Source organism: Prionailurus viverrinus, chromosome A1 (assembly GCF_022837055.1).
Source record: "Prionailurus viverrinus isolate Anna chromosome A1, UM_Priviv_1.0, whole genome shotgun sequence".
Classification (NCBI taxonomy): Eukaryota; Metazoa; Chordata; class Mammalia; order Carnivora; family Felidae; genus Prionailurus; species Prionailurus viverrinus.
Genome location: NC_062561.1, coordinates 115,509,433 through 115,526,559, shown reverse-complemented (window position 1 = coordinate 115,526,559; position 17,127 = coordinate 115,509,433). Strand labels below are relative to the sequence as shown.

At 43.0% G+C, this 17,127-nt stretch overlaps 1 long non-coding RNA gene across 3 annotated transcripts in view; it reads right to left on the bottom strand.

Annotated features, from left to right (window-relative positions):
- LOC125173473 (uncharacterized) overlaps positions 1–17,127 on the bottom strand; it is an 84,605-nt gene that overhangs the window by 12,317 nt on the left and 55,161 nt on the right. Inside the window, exon 1 of one of the 3 annotated variants that reach the window (XR_007155063.1) lies at positions 1,044–1,210. The exons of the other annotated variants lie outside the window; for them this stretch is intronic. This is a non-coding gene — a long non-coding RNA (uncharacterized LOC125173473). Of the gene's footprint in view, positions 1–1,043; positions 1,211–17,127 lie in introns of those variants that run through there. 3 annotated transcript variants of the gene reach the window in all.

The window sequence follows — 17,127 nt, the reverse complement described above, 5'->3', positions numbered from 1 at the left end:
GCTCAGTCCGAATGTGTGCCTTCTGTGCTTCCCAACCTGAGCTGCCCAGGATGGGAATGGCATCACTGAGTGATGTCACTGATGACTAGTGACTTCATACATGATGTCGCACACCAAACTATGGCTGGCAGTGCGAGGGCTTCTAGCCCATGTGGTTTGTACTTCTCAAAGCAAGGCCAGGCACTATTCATCAGTCTTTTGATGACCTCACAGCACCCAGCAGGAGAGGGTCTCTGACATGTCCTTTTTTAAACTGGTAGCTCTCTCCAAAGTTGACTTTGTTCATTTCCAGGGTGTTGGGCCCCTGACACTCTTTAGGGCCTTCCCCGCTGCAGTGTGAAATAATGAAAGGAGCTCAGGGTGTGTAGTCAGATGGACTTCAATTGGGATTCTGACTCTCTTACTCTATAACCATTTGAGTCTAACTCTTATGGACAAAGAGACCCCCTCAAGTTAACTCAAGCACATAAGGTTCATGTCAGTGTGTATGAGGAACCAATGGGGCCTCTCTGAACACTCCAGGGGCAGATGCTGAAGTTAGGAAAGAATCTAGATTCAAGACTCCTTGTTGGCTGGAGATCCTGGCTCTTCCTTGTCAGGCCCTACCCACCCTTAATGTGATTCAGCTACACTGGGCAGGTCGGCTTCTCTTCCAGGCTCTGGATACTCCTGGGTTACTCTATGCTTTAGACTCTGAATCTGATTGGCCTAGATTGTCTTTTTTATATCAGGCCATAAATTAGAGGCAATTGGCCAGCCCATAAAATGACTGACCTTGGATCAGAACCTCTTCTGGTCCAATCACCTAGGGCAGAAGAGGGTAGAGGTGGGTAAATGGAGGTTTAAGCAGGGGTTGGGGGGAGGTGTCATATAGTATATAATATGGCCTGCAGCCAAGTTTTGGCCAGTACAGAAGCTCTTAAAGAGGGCTGTGGAATGGGTAAGTAAACAGGTCTAATATACTATATTAAGTGTGTAAGTTACTTAACCTCTCTGCGTCTCTGTTGCTTCCTCATTTATACAAATGGGACAATAATTCTTACCTCATATTGCTGTTGCGAAGACTAAAGGAGAGAACAAATCTCAAAGTGCCTGACATGGGTCAATAAATGCTTGTTTCCCTTTCTTCTTTCAGGAAAGGCCACTTCCAGTGCTATATTGACCTCAGCTGAAAAGAACTCCAAGAAGTGGTCCTGTCTCCTGCAGCAGATTGAATTCTCCCTGAGGACAAACATCATGACTTATTCTCTTTTTATTTTCCTCTTGGCACCTCCACTTGATATATTTTATTCTCTCTTGCTGAAGTGGGCCTCCCAGCCAATCATCTAGTTGGGGAAGAGATGAGGAATCCTCTTTTCTATTCCTGAAGGGCCAGTATTGCTAGCTAACCCTCTCCAAGAAACATGGGCAGCATGAGTGATGGAGAACAAAAAGGGCTCCTATGTCAAAAGGAAGATGAATGTGCCCCTGTGATTAGGAGGACATTTTGATGGAAAGCATTGGACAAGACAGCATTTTTCTTTGAAATGCTAGGAGACAATGAAAATAAAAATGGGTCTTCCCCCATCTCAGGGGCCTGGGGCAAAAGATTTAATTTTTCAGTGGTTAATCTATGTTCAGAGGAATTGTCCTAGGCCTCATTCCATCTTGGACTCAGCAAATATTTACAGAACGTCTGCTCTCATCGAACTTACAATCTCATCAGGGAGAGACACTAATCAAACAATCCTGCATGAATATATAAGTACAAACCAGACTATAATGAGCATTATTAAAGATAAGAATCTTTTCAGTAGAGCATATACCAAAGAACCTGACCTAGTTTGGGGAGTTAGACATATTAAAGATCTTGATCTTTGTCTTGAGAGCAATGGGAGGTCACTGAAGGGTTTAAGCAGGGTTTTGCATGATTAGATTTGTGTTTTAAAAAGATCACTCACTACAATAAAGGGGGGCCATTGTGGTAATTCCAGCAAGAGATAATGATGTCTTTGACTTTGGTAGTGGTGGTAATGATGGCTATAGAGAGAAGTTATGGACTAAAAAGATATTTAGGAGGTAAAATTAGCAGAATTTGATGATAGACTGGATATGGGGGTAGAGCGAATGTGGTCAGGATGAGAATTCCAGCTTGTATAACTGTATAGAAGACAACATGGAAGAACACCACAAGTTCTTAGACAGGGTGCCCTTGGGGAACTTTTGTGATGTCCAATACCAATGTTAAATTGGCAGCTGGATACATGGGTCTGGAGCCTAAGGAGAAGTCAGGGCTAGAAAAATAAATGTGTGGGTCATTTGCATAGAGGTAGTTCAAAGACAGTAGAGGAATGCACCCAAGGAGAGTAAAGAGTGAGAAGAAAAGAAGATCCAGGGGCAAATCCTAAGAAAGTCAGACATGTCATTTAGAGCTGTGGTTCTCAAAATATAATCCATGGACCCTTGGGTGGTTCTCAAGACCCTAAGCATCCACAAGGTCAGAGCTATTTTCATAACACCATTAAGACATTATTTGCCTTTTTCACTGTGTTGACATTTGCACTGATAGTACACAAACAATAGGGGGTAAAATAGTTTATACCTTAGCAGAAATCAAAGCATGACACAAGTACTAACAGTCCTTGTATTCTTCACTGCCATGCACATGCAGTAAAAAAATAAATAAAAATAAAAATAATAAAAATAAATTTACTATCACTTAGGAATGTCCTTGATAAAACAGTAAATATTATTAATTTTTACTAAATCTGAACTCATTTTTTTCTTAGCAGGCTCTATGCTCAACATAGGGCTTGACTTCATAACCCTGAGATCAAGAGTTACATGCTCTTCAGACTAAGCTAGCCAGGGGCCCCTAAATCTCAAATCTTTTTTTTTTTTAAGTTTATTTATTTATTTTGAGAGAGAGAGAGAGAGAGAATATGCACATGAACACACCTGAGCAGGGAAAGGGTAGAGAGAGAGAGAGGGAGAGAGAGAGAGAATCTCAAGTAGGCTCAGCTGTCAGTGAGTGCAGAGCCCAATGTAGGGCTTGAACCCAGTAACTGTGAGATCATGACCTGAGCCAAAATCAAGAGTTGGACACTAAACCAACTGAGCCACCCAGGTGCCCCCTAGATCTCACCTCTTGAGTATATCTTTCTAATATTCTGGCTGCAGAAATACCAAGTACACATAAACCACTTCTGCTGTAACCCAAGTACAGTGGTTGTCTCCAGGGAAATCACTTCTGCAACTGTTTCAGTTTCAAGCTCAACTAGCCTCTTTTCTCAGGGAACATCATTTTTACTTGAAAGAATGACTGAAAGACAAACTAAGATTATTCAGATAGGAGTGTATGGCAGACAGTTTCCCCCAAATGAACAAAGTAAGCCTGTCACTTCAAGGAAAACAACCAACAGTATTTGTTGCCAATGATAAAATGTAGGCTTTCAAGGAAAAATTAGAATTTTGGAACACTTGTATCTGCCACAAGGAGCTTGAGAGTTCCCAATGCTTAAAGGTTTCTCTGATGAGATTGATGGTGGTAGAATGAATATGATTTTTAAAATATTATATAATGAAATGTATTAACATTTGGAAGATCTGTGTAACTCAAAGGATCTATATTTTCCAAATGACCAATGTGTGATGTTGAAAAATCTACCCAAAGCATAAGCCAATGGATTTTACTGTAATAGAGTAGGAATTATTTGATATGGTTCAGTTCCACATCACAGGTAACCCTTAAGAAACTGCCATGTGTTGAGTTTTGGTGTAGTATCAAAGAAAACAATCCACCATTATGTGAAAGCTAAAATATTCCTGTTTTCAACTCTTCAAATACTTCAACCAAAACAACAGACTGAAACTGAAAGAATGCAGAAGCAGAAATAAGAATCCAGGTATTAAAAAGATTTGCAAAAATGCAAAACATGCCAATCTTACCACTAATGTTTTTGGTTTTAAAAAATATAGTTCTGGGGCACCTAAGTGGCTCAGTCAGTTAAGTGTCCAACTTTGGCTCGGGTCATGATCTCATGGTTTGTGAGATTGAGCCCTGCGTCAGGTTCTGTGCTCACATCCTGGAGCCTGCTTCAGATTCTGTGTTTCCTTCTCTCTCTGCCCCTCCCCCACTTGAGCTCTGTCTCTGTCTCTCAAAAATAAATAAATGCAAAAAAATAAATAAATAAATAAAATAATTTTTTTTAAATATAGTTCTTTTCAACAAAATGTGTTATTTATTTTAACATATAATGGGTTATTGTTATTTTTAAATGGATTAATATTCTTTTAATTTCTGGGTTTTATTTTTTTTTTAACTTTTTTAAAGTTTCTTTCTTTATTATTTTTTTAATATTTATGTATTTTGGGGAGAATGCAAGTAGGAGAGGGGCAGAGAGAGGGGGACAGAGGATCCAAAGTGGGCTTTATGGACAGCAGCGAACCAGATATGGGGCTCAAACTAATGAACTGTGAGATCATGACCTGAGCCAAAGTGGGACACTCAACCAACTGAGTCACCCAGGCTCCCCATTAAGTTTACTTGTGTTGGAGAGAGAGAGAGAGAGACAGAGAGAGAGACAGAGACAGAGAGAGAGGGAGGGAGTGCACATGTGAGCAGGGGAGGGGCAGAGAAAGAGGGAGAGAGAAAATCCCAAGCAGGCTCCATGCTGTCAGCATGGAGCCAGATGTGGGGATCAACCCCATGAACCATAAGATCATAATCTGAGCCAAATCAAGAGTTGGAAACCTAACCAACTGAGCCACCCAGGCCCCCCTGGGGTTTTAATTTTTAATACAGCAAATGTCAGTAGATATAACCTACATCAACAAAAGCTCTGGGAGACCCTCAGTAATTTTTAAGAGTGTGAAGGAATCTTAAGACCAAAAAATTTGAGAACTGCTGACTTACAAACTGCAATCCCCTCATTTTAAGAGGTCATTTTATACAACTCCATGAACAAACTGCTTGGAATAAGGTGTATCTCCTAATTTGTAAATATCTCTAGGGAAGAAGAAACACCACAATTCGTACATAGGCACAATGTTTTGGAGCTGCAGAGATGGGCCTTGCCAGTTTTCAAAAGGGACCAGGAAAAGTCCCCCATCAGAAACCCCCCACCCTGTCCCTCTCTCTTCCCTGGAAAGGTAATGGCTCAAGTGGTCAGTCAAATTTAATATCTTACTCTATAGTGCCACCACCTCTTCCCACCAGCACCTAATCCTTGATTTTTCAATCTAAGGCTGGTGGAGGCAGGTGCTAAGAGGAAGGGAACATGAAGGGGCAGATAGGGTCAGATGTGTTTCTGAAATGCCAGCACATTCAATTTGTTGGGTATTTTGCGTGAATTTCCTCTTGAGTTCACAGGCTCCTAACTCAGCAGAATTAAAATGGAATGAAGTAATTAGAGCAGCAGACTGCAAGGATGTTCTGGGCCTGGCACACACAGGAAATGTGGGGCAGAGAGAAAGGAAGGAGAGAAGAGGGCCTTAAAGCAGAGGGCTATGCAAGAGACCCATCCCAAGAGCCAGCTCCTTAAGAAAGCCTCCCCCTACCTCTCTAGTCCCTGGATCAGCAGCTCTTTCCTCAGCTGTGCTTCCTGAGAAGCTACTCCTGGCCTGGCTCCTCTTAACCAGGCCCCAACCTTCCTCTCTAACACCCTTTTCAGACACTCCCACCAGATACACCTTCCTACTACTCCTACTAAACTCATCACTCTCCTCCTACAACATGGTTCTTTGTGCCTTTGGACATGCATTTATTACACTGCACTGAAATAATTGCTCACATGTCTGAGTCTCCAATGAGAGCAGTGGCTCTCCAACCTCTGGATGTCAAGCAAGCATTTCATCCTATTCACTAAACCACCCTCCACCTCAAAATAAGACTTTCTATGCTGATTCCTAAATTAGTTTAAACTGACAAGCCTTACGTTTTATAAACAGGATGATGTGGCTTTGCTACAGTGGGTTGAGCTTAGGTGCTAATGCTTCATTGCTAGCCAGTGTGATTGGCTAGGTGATATGACTGCAGGGATTGATGTATGAGTTATTTACATCTGGGTCATGAAAACCTCGAACGCCTGGCTAATTGTGATAAAAACTTGACCATTCCATTATACCGTAAGAGACAGGGCCAGAGGCCCCCTACTTTGAGGCATCCCATTTCTAGTTCACCAGCTTTTCCTGTTAAACTTGCTGGATCTGTCTATAGAATTGCTGTCCTTTTCCCAGCCAGATGAAATGAACTCAGAACTCCTGAGCCTATAGGCTCCTGGAACATCAGACATACCCTCTTTCTTCTGTCAGGAAGAGCAACTGCTCTCAAGAGAGGAAATTCCTGAATCCTGACTCTCTTGCAACCAGGGACTCTCCCTCCCCACCCCCCCATTCCTGACTCTACAGTGGCTGGGAAATGGCAGGAGAGTCCACTTTTGTCTCAGTCATGTCTGGTAAATCTATGTTCCCTTCATAGGTTTACTCCTTTGGATGAAAAAGGCCTTCTCTTAGTACTACCATGGTAATGAGGAACTAAACCCTTAACCAGTAAATTTCCCTCACATACACAATTTTTGAGATATGACAAAATACTGCTGACTTTTTATTTTGCCAAGTAAACATAAAACAAAGCAAAACAGAACCCTTTTTCATCTTTTCAAGGAAATATGCACATATGAATATAACCTCCCATTAGAAAGGAAAGGTTTCACATGGAATATATTTAGCTTTATTTAAAGACTCACTACATTGCCCTCGTTTTTTTCTCAATTCACCATCGTAGTGAAATGGACTCAGGAATATTCTAGTATGGTGTTTGGGAAAACTAAGCCAGACTGTGAGCTCCTCTGAGCAGAGAGTTGTTTTTCTTCATTTGTGTTTTCCCAGGACCTAACTCAGAGCCTGGCTTCTGATAGGTGCTTACCGCATTTCTGTGGGATAAAGAAGAGAGGAACGGAGGAAGGAAAGAATTCCCCAGTTGGTGCACCACGACAGGAGAGAGATGTTAAGATCTATTGTACATGGGACTCTGGAACAAATGGTCTCCACCCCAACTCTGCTCTGTGACCTCTTTATAGAGTGAATAGCTGATTATCCTACTCCCTTGTTTAAGTCTTCACTAGCTTCCCACTGATATGTGATAAAGTCCAGTCCATCCTTAGGAGAGTACACCAGTCACCTCATAGTTGGTCTCCAACTTCTCATTCTAGTCCTCTTTTCAGACACTCCCATGGGACATCCCTTACCTCTACTCATACGAAACTCACCATTCTCCCCCTTCCCCTTCACTGTGCTCCTTTGTACCTTTGTAATTCCTGTACCCTCTGCCTGGAATCTGTTTTCTCCCTCCTTTCAGATTGGCCAATGCCCATCTCATCCTTTAAAAATATGAAGTTTAAGTGCCTCTTTCCCTCCCTCTTTCATGTTAGCTGTTTCCTCCTCCCAGATCCCATGTTACCTGTACAGTAGCAATTAGCAACCTAGATTATGATTATTTCTATTCCTATGCCTATATCCTCTACAAGAATGCCTCTTGGAGGACAGGGACCATGAATTTCCATTCTCACATCTCCAGTGTCTGGCATTGTTTGTGAAAAAATGAATGAATGGGGAAAAAACAATGAACTAACCAGCTAACCTCCCTTTCTTGCTGGGCAGTCTAGAGTTAGAGTCAACTGTGGATCAGGGTAGTAAATTCAAGTTCCTTCTCTCATAGAGTATGAAAAGCCATCTGAGACATTCCCAGTCCCTGACCCAAACCCCAATGCATCCTTCATTACCTTTAGTACCTGAGGAATTGCTAAGGCTAAGCAAAGTCCCACAAAGTCACTTACACAAACCCATTCAACTCTCCCTTGAAGTTACTAATGCCATGAGCAACCATTAGGTTGATAAGGGAGCATAAGGCAAGCAGAGGGCAAAGTACAGGCTAACAGCACCCGTCTGCCCAGGTGGGATATATATGATAATCCCCAGATAATCTTGGCTGCCCAAGAACAGGGGAAAGGAAAGAAAGCAAATGGTTGACTAATAGAGATCACAGTCATGCAGGACAGGAGTCTCCTTCAGTTTATAGATAACTTAGTAAACTGCAAGAAAAAGACAATCTTATCCATAGCCTAATCTCCAGAAACCTATAGACTCTGTTTCCTGGAGCCCTAATATCACCCTAATCAAGATGTAAGGGGGTTTAAGTGCTTGCCATGGTGATATGGGCAACAAAGGCAAATGAAAAATTAAATTCCCTAACTGCCTACAGCCCATTGACAAGTCCTTGAAATCGGCAGAGTGACCTTCCTCTAGGAGCTCAGCCACCTCGATGATGACACTTTGCTAGGAGCAAAAGGGAATCTTGGCTTAACATTATCCTGACCTCCCAGGATCTTGTGAATCTCCTTAAACACATAAAAACTCCTTTGCAAACCTCCTTTATCTTTAACTCCCTAATATATGTTGGCAATTATACTCCAAGCATATGGCCCCTGATATACATCTGAAGAGTCTCATGATTGAGGTTTTACTAAACAGTAAACAGGAAAATTATATTTTCCTAACAACAGCTAGCCCCTCAAGGTCCTGGAAACCTTGCTTCCAAATTCCTTAGAGACTCATGCTGTCCCTAACCTGAAGGTCTACAATCAGGCACTCTTTACAACCCTAGGGTGGCTCTTTCTGACTACAGGTCCTGTCCCTGTGCTTTAATAAAGTCATTTTTTTGGGGTGCCTGGGTGGCTCAGTTGGTTAAGTGTCCAACTTCAGCTCAGGTCATGATCTCGCAGTCAGTGGTTTGAGCTCCACGTCGGGCTCTGTGCTGACAGCTCAAAGCCTGGAGCCTGCTTCAGATTCTGTGTCTCCCTCTCTCTCTGCTCTTCCCCTACTCATGTTCTGTCTCTCTCTCTCTGTCTCACAAAAATGAATATTTTTAAAAATTTTTAAATAAATAAAATAAAATCACTTTTTTGCACCAAAGATGTCTTCAAGAATTGTTTCTTGGCCATTGCCTCATAGCCCCCATCACCCCAAAACCCCATTAAGGGAACTTGATGCTCCATAAAGGAAAAGTGAGTCTGGGTTGAGGGCTTCAAATTTAGGTTTTTTTGAAACTGAAGGTGTAGCTGAAGAGTGAATGAAGTCTGGGTATGCTGATTATTCTCAAATACACCCCCCCCCCCCACACACACACACAAAACTACCCTTTCCTATATGATCTTTCTTGCTTGTTCCTAATTATGATTCTAACTTTAGTGATTTACACTCCCATCAATTTCACAATAACCTGTTCCATGTCTTTTAGCCATTGTACTTAAGAAGTGGGGGCAGGATGTACTTCTTCACTCATATGTTTAGTATAAATTGGGCAGAGCTAAGACTCCTCTGACCCAGGCTCTACCTGCCTCTAACAGATTAGTTCATTCAAACAATTTCTAAATTTGGGGAAATCAGGGATACCTATGCCGTCCAGGTGCAGGTACACTTGCAGGATGACAGAATTTTAACCTCCCCTGGAGCCCTGGAGCAGGCTGAAGCCAACAGAGCAGCCTGCTTATCAGCATCCCAGGGCAAGAAGGAAGTTGACAACACCAGGAGGTAAAATACACAAAGGTTAGGGAAGACCAAGTGGGTCTTTTGAGAATAAAGATATTCAGAGAGGAAAATGACCAAAGACAGGGACAAAAGGGCCAGAAAATAAAGAGGACAAGAAAAAGAGGAGGGAGAACATATAGATAGGAAGGATCACACAGGTGAAAACAGTGAAGAGGGGAAGGGCTGAAGGACTGGAGGAGAAGGGCCAATCCCATCTGTCCACATGCTAATTTGCTTGAGAGGAGGGGCATTCTCATACTTTTTTACTCCTCATATAGCCCCCCCCCCCCACAAAGTGCTCAATAAATACTTATTAATTCCAGCATTGTTAATGGACAAAGCTTTCAAGAATCCAAGTGTCTGGTTGGTCATAATCCTGGGCCTGGTTCTGGCCTTCATAGCACTGTCTCATTTTTCTTTCCATCCTAGGCTCTCAAACGTGTCTGTTAGAGGCAGGATTTCAGGCTGTGGTAGATTTGGAGTCAACAGGGTCTACAAAGGAGCAAAACTGCTTTCTGTGCTGGGCCCATGCACCACGAAGGAGGCCACAGACAATGGCTAATTCATCGAGTTATGATACTCTCCCACTTCTCCCAACTCAAAATAAATAATTCCCTTTGGCTGGATGCAGAGGAGATTGAAATGAAGACATGTTCACAAGGATGCCTGGTCTCCACTTTGTCTCCCCTTGCAGAGAGTGTGTCTTCACTAGAACTCCACATCAATTTCAGCACAAGGGGCTACTACCCCAGGCTATGTCCTTGACCCAGCCTCTCTCTCTCTCTGTCCCCTTCAGGTAGCTAGTGGCTTCACTGTCTCTTCCCTGCTCTCTGGCTTGGCTTCTTCTAAGGGAAATTAGGAATGCTCCAGATATTATCTGCTCTGCTAGGCTTCTCAGTGGCTTGGTGAAGTTTCCAACTCTTTCCCTTGTAGTTCCCCACACCTACCTACCCCTTGTGTTATGTTGGTAGAGATCTCCTTTTTAATAAATTCTTACTTGCTCTCCTTTCAGTTCTGTAGTGAAATCCAGGGCTAATAGTGAAGTAAGACATGTAAAAAAAATCCTTCATAGTCTAGATGACTAGTCCCCAACTTCCAGCCCTCTTTTCTCCTAACTAAAATATCCTAGAGCCGCTGAGTTTTCAGTATAGGCCCCATTGTAACCTCTTTGAGCTCTGCCATCTATCTCTGGAAAAGCACTGAATATAGCAAGAGGTTACGAGCATGCTGACATCTGCTCGTCAGCAAGCCAGAAATGATGGCTTCAATTTCCTTTCTCATTTCATTTATTCCCAGGCTGCTCCCTCCCCACCTTCATAGGCCAGTTCTTATTCCAAACAATCAGAGTAATAAAACTATTCTCCATCATTCATCAGGTTGCACGCTTCCTCCCTATCACACATTCCTTCATGCCCTCTCTTCTGCCTCTTCCCATCACCTTCCTTTTTTCCCTTTGCCTCCTCTCCCTCACTCCTTCCAGAGGGAATTCACGGTTATTGCCCTTCCTCAAAGTCCTACACTCTTAACATCGACGATCACAATGCTAAATACACCCTTTATGATATGCTTTGCATTTACTGATTTCCTCATGCCAATGTCTCAGGCTATATATCTATCAGCCCTACAAAACCTGCTGTCCCAGGGTGGACTGAAAAATCCCAAGGGCATTCATGAGCCATAACCCAGTTGGGTTTATCTTCCCCCATTCCAACAATAGGAATTATCATTTCTGAGCTGGGTTAACCCCAAATGCCAAAGCATTCACCCTATAGACTAAGTCTATATCAGAAGCCAAGAATTTTGTGAGGAGAGACCTTCTGTAGGTACCTATGTAATCATTCCTCTTGTCAGCAACCCTTGACATCCTTGGGCAGTAAATATGAAGAGATGGAATTCAGCATGTGGGGGTAAGGCATAGCGCTTGGAGTCAAAACCCGTATTTAAGTTCTTCCCTGACACTTATTACCTGCATGAACCTGGTTAAGCTATTTAACTTCTCTATGCCTTAGTTGTAAGAGTAATACCTCCCTGGTTGTAAGGACTATATAAGAATATGTATGTGTGTAAAGCATCTAATGCAGTGCCTGGGACGTGACGGCCACCCAATAAATGTTAGAAATTATTATGATCATTAATAAACACGAAGAAGTCAGATAAACTGTTCAAACACATTATAGACTCTTAAATACAGCCTCACTTTTTTCTTTCAGTATTGCCTTCAGGAGTTGCTTTAATGAATTGCTAGAAAGGAGTGATTTATAAGTACCATATTGTTGCAATGCAAATCAATACTTCAAAGAAGTGAAAAGTAACTTGTTTTCTTGAGCGGGGGATAAACATTCCCCTTGGGATCTTGTTTACAAACTCAACTATTTTGTAAGCAAATAGCACTAAGATGAACTCCAGCTCTTATTTAGGTGAAATGATCACAAAATTATATTCCTAAACTCTTGACTAAATGAGGGTCTTACCCTATCAAAAAAGGAGCCATTGTTCACTGAAATGCCCTAATTTCAAAAGTACAAGAAAAAATGACAATCTTGAGGTTTTTCCTTTTATATATCTTTATTTTAATCTTGCAAAATTGGGGCAATGGCCAAACTATTACACAAAAGCTGTCAATTTTAAGTTGTTCATGTGTGAGTTATCCAAGGCAGATACCTAACCACCTTGTGTTTGCTTGTTTCTGTTTTATCTGCCCTTTATCTTTAGTGTTCCTCAAACACACGCGCGCGCATGCGCGCGCGCGCACGCACACACACAGCCCAAAGCAAAAGGAGCCCAGAACTGCCTATTCTGGTAGCTATAGAAGATGTTAATCCCTGGGAAAAGTATCTTTATTCCTTTCCCCCACCTAGCTCCAAGTCTCCCTTTCCTGAATACCACGCAGGGAAGGAAGAGAAAGCAGGAGGAAGGAAGGAAAGGAAATCATGGTATATGTACCCCAGCCCAGCAGTGCAGGCTGTGAGAAACAGAAGGCTCCTTCTCCCTGTGTGCTGGCATCTCTCTTGCCATTTTACTGAAACTTTGGGTGTTTTTCTCTCTGCAGCACCCACGCTCCCTCCTTTTCTGCCAAACCTCCTTGTTGTGACAGAATGAGAGGCTGGTGGGTTGGGGGAAGGGGAATGCAGCTAGGTAGCCTGAGGGCTGAGTTACAGCTCCCCCTCCAGGAATAGGGTACGGGGGATTGAGCTACAGACAAATCCTAGACGCCCTCTAGGGCTGAACCTCAAACATACCTAGAGCATCTGTATAAACACAGAGCTGGGCACACCCCCAAATCACCAGCCCCTCGCCCAGAACTGGAACTCAGCCTGCAAGGCCATGCATTCAATTACACTTACTCAACCCTCTCCTCAAGAGTCTCCACTCAGGGCACCCGAGGGATCCTTTCCAGGGCTCCAGAAGCACATAGACATAAGTCCTGGGAAGTGTGCTGGGCCTCCTTGCTCCCCTCAGGCTCAGCTAATGTCCAGGGCTTGTCTGAGGGAAAGGCCCCTCTATATGAACAAAGGAGAAAGGATTCGAGTTCCTATCAAAGCTCTCTCAAAGCTCCAGAAGAACCAGCCTATGAAATACAGGGGATGCATCTGAAATCTAGGCTGAAGTAAAGAGGACCCAACATTGCCAGGCTAAGATCCTAATCAGGAAAATCAAAAGGACATTCTCAACTGTTTGCAATGAGTCTATACAAGTTCTACTGCTAGGAGTCAGTCTAAGATGGACCCAATCTTCCTTCCTAGCCGCTGCTAGGCAAGTGTACTACCTTCCTGCCTCCCTAAATCCTTCTCTTTATTATGCATCTACACTATTCCTTGTACTTTATGCTTTTTTTTTTTTTTTAAAGTAATCTCTATGTCCATCACGGAGCCTGAACTCACAATCCTGAGATCAAGAGTCACATGCTCTCCAGAAGAGCCAGCCAGGTACCCCATTATTCTACTTTACTTCAAATAACTCCACAAGGTGCTATTGTAGAGAAAGGTGAGAAAGTTTGAGGCTCAAGCTTGAGGGATTTTACATGCTCCAAATTAAGCAGCTAGCAAGTGCAAGAGCCAGTATTCACCCCTATGCCTGGCTAACTCCAAAACCTTTGCCCTTTCTACTGCTTCTCCAGTCCATTCCACTGGGGAGCCCTCTCACCTGCCTCTGAGTCAATGTGAGGCCACCATCAGGTGGTGAAGATAGTGTTGGAATAGGTAGAAGAAGAAGAACCTGCTTGTTCACATTCTTCTAAGAAAGAAAAAAGGTAGTACAGCTTGGATCTGCTGACCTTCTGCTTGACCTCCAAACATTATAGGATGGGGTCAGCTCCTTTGGATCAGGGCCCTGCCCAGGGTAGGCAGTAGTACCCAGTGTCAATGGGTGGTTCACTAACGGCTATTTCTCCTTCAGGACCCCACATTTTCTGGGCTGGTATGCTGCATGGCTGTAAAAAGCCAAGCCCCGGACATGCAAAGAATGTGTTGATTCAGAAACATTTAAAAATTTAATCAGCACATGGTGATGCAGGCTGTTTGTTCAGGGCAATGTGCCGCCTAAGCTGCAATGTGCCAATCTCCCTCCTTTCCTTTTCCCCAGCTCCTCCTCCTCCCCAGGTCCTGGCTGTTACTCATGTCATTCTGGCAGTCAGAGTCCTGTTCCCTCATTTCCTCAGGGGTGACTATTTGCAAAACTCAACCTGCCAACTCAGCAGCTTCTCCAGGTTTGGGGGGGGGGGGGAATGGGGGGAGTGTGTCTTCTTCTTAAAGTGACAAGTGGTGAATCCATTGCTTTCACTGCCTTCTGGAATAGGTCTTAGGAGGACAGGTATTCAGTTTTGCATCTGCTTTCAGGAAGCAGGCATGAGCACCAATCCTTGAGGCAAGAACTACAGATTGGGCTTTGTGGAGGATGACCAAACTAGACATTATTCCTTCTGGAGGGGCTGCCATCAAAAGTTTATCTCATTTTATCTCCTTCCAAATTAGGGTGCTTTTCCCTTCAGCCCAAACACAATTCATTCAACTACTCAGCTATTCAACAAGTATTTATTGAGCACCTAAGTATTTATGAGCCAGAAACTGTTCCAAGTGCAGGGATATGCTGGTAAAAGACAGAAAAGCACCATGCTTTTATGGCACTTGCATTCTAGTGGGAGAAGGCAGATAAGAAATGAGTAAACCAATAATCAGTGCCAGGATGAATATCAAATAAGAGGATATTATAGAGCAGGGATTGGATCAGCAAACTATGGCCTGCTTCCAGTTTTGTAAATAAAATTTATAAAGTAAATAAAGAATGCTCAGCAGGGGCCTACTTTATTTTCTCTCTTTTTCTTTGTATTTTTAAATTAATTTTTGAATAGATAATATATTCAATGAGTCTAAATTTAAACGAAAAAATAGAAAACGATATGCAGAGAAGCCTCTCTACCAGCTCTGTTTCCTAGCTCTCCAGTTTCCCTCCCTATAAACAACGAATGTTAATTTCTTGTGCATCCTTCCAGAGAAACTTATCATATAAAAAGCAAATACATGTGTATAGTCTATATTTTCACCCCATGGAAGCTATTTTAAACTGGGAGATCAGGAAAGACTTAGAATTTAGTTTAAGACTCAAATGATACGAAGGTGGCAGCCAGGCAAAGATCTCAGAGCAGCAGCTCCCAGGGTTTTGGAATAGCTAATACAAAAGCCCTGAAGCTAGAACGGACTTGGCAGGTCAAAAGATGAGAAAGGAGGCTAATGTGTTTGGGGCACACTGGGCCAGAGGGCAGTGATCTGAGATAAGTTGGAGAGCAATTAGGAAGCAGAACAAGTCTCCTTTATAAAAAAAAAAAAAAATGTTTTTAATGTTTATTTTTGAGAGAGGGAGAGAGACAGAGTGAGCACGGGGAGGGGCAGAAGGAGAGGGAGACACAGAATCCGAAGCAGGCTCCAGGCTCCGAGCTGTCAGCACAGAGCCCAATGTGGGGCTCAAACCCATGGACCATGAGATCATGACCTGAGCCGAAGTCGGACGCTTAACTGACTGTGCCACCCAGGTGCCCCTTTTAAGGTTGCTTTAGTGTCCTTATATAACCCTCTGAGTTTCCACACTGGGGTGAGAGGCAAGTTGCTCCTGACATCTAACTCTAGTCTTCTTTGCATCCTCTTGTGCCTTAAAAGGGAACCACTATGTCTTTTAATAACAGAATTCATCTGTATCTGCTGCATACATCTGTATGAGCATGGAGAAAGGTATGGTGCAGGACAAGCGTATGGAAGGGGGTGCAGGGCCAACATGATTAGTGTTTCTAGAAGCAGGTCTTGCAATCAAAATTCTCAATCTAGGGGCTTGGTAAGGCTGTGTAAAGATGATGATTATCAATCTGAATTGAGCAGATGGGTCCTTTCCTGGTGGTGAAGACAAAGAGTAATAACTCTCCACCCAAAGCTCTGCTTTGCACAAAGCGGGGACTTTTCAACTTATGTGATACTTACATGACCACAAATTTTCAGTCTCAGGTTTTCTGGAACACCTGCCATGTGTTTGATATTTTAGGAAAATCAATTGAAGTAGAGCACCTAGTCCCTAAACTGAAGGAGTTTATAATCCAGCTGGGGAAAGAGAACTTGAACTTGAGAAACAATAGTACATTAACCTAGAGGGTGCCTCCTAGTTCAGAAAAGCTAGAAACCAACATGAGCAAGAACTGTCAAAGAAGCTCTCGTGTGAAGGTGAATTGAGAGCTGAGTCTTAAGGGCGATAGCAGATATGAATACAAATAATGATATCTTTAATGTTTATTTATTTATTTTGAGAGAGATAGAGAGCCTGCATAAGGGTGGGGGAGGGGCAGAGAGAGAGAGAGAGAGAGAGAGAGGGAGAGACGGGATCCCAAGCAGGCTCCACATTGTCAGTGCAGAGCGCAACGTGGGGCTCCATCTCGTGAACCATGAGATCATGTCCTGAACCAAAATTAAGAGCTGCACACTTAACCGAATGAGTCACCCAAGGGCCCATTTGGGAAATGATATCTTGATTAAAAGGAGATCATATGAATAAAGAGACAGCAATTGGTACAGTAATGCTCAATAACTGGAAGCCGCTGCTGCTTCTTCTTCCTATCATTGCTACTTACAGTTTATAAAACACTTGCTAATATGTCACTTCATCTTATATTTACAATAACACTGTGATTGGGTAGGGCAGGTGTTACTGTTTCCATTTTACAGGTGAAGAAAATGAGGCTCAGGATGATTAAATACATTGCCCAAGTCCCAAAACAGAAACTAAAACCCAGGTGCTTTGAGTTTAATAGCACAAGATTTCTTTATTGTGGGGAGGAGAGCAGCAGGAAATTCAAGCAGGAAGAACAGGAGGAACCAGAGAAAGAAGCAGGGTGCCTTGCTACACTGAATTACACGTCATTTGCACCAGGAGCTCTCACTCTGTCTCTCTTCAAAGGAGCCTACAATCTCTCTGCCTTCTCCCCTCCATTGGCCCCATTTTCCCAGATCACAAGTCCCAGCTCAGGAAAAGGAGAGACTTATTGGTGGGCAAGCTCAAGAGAGTAGGAACACTGAGCAAGAGAAATTC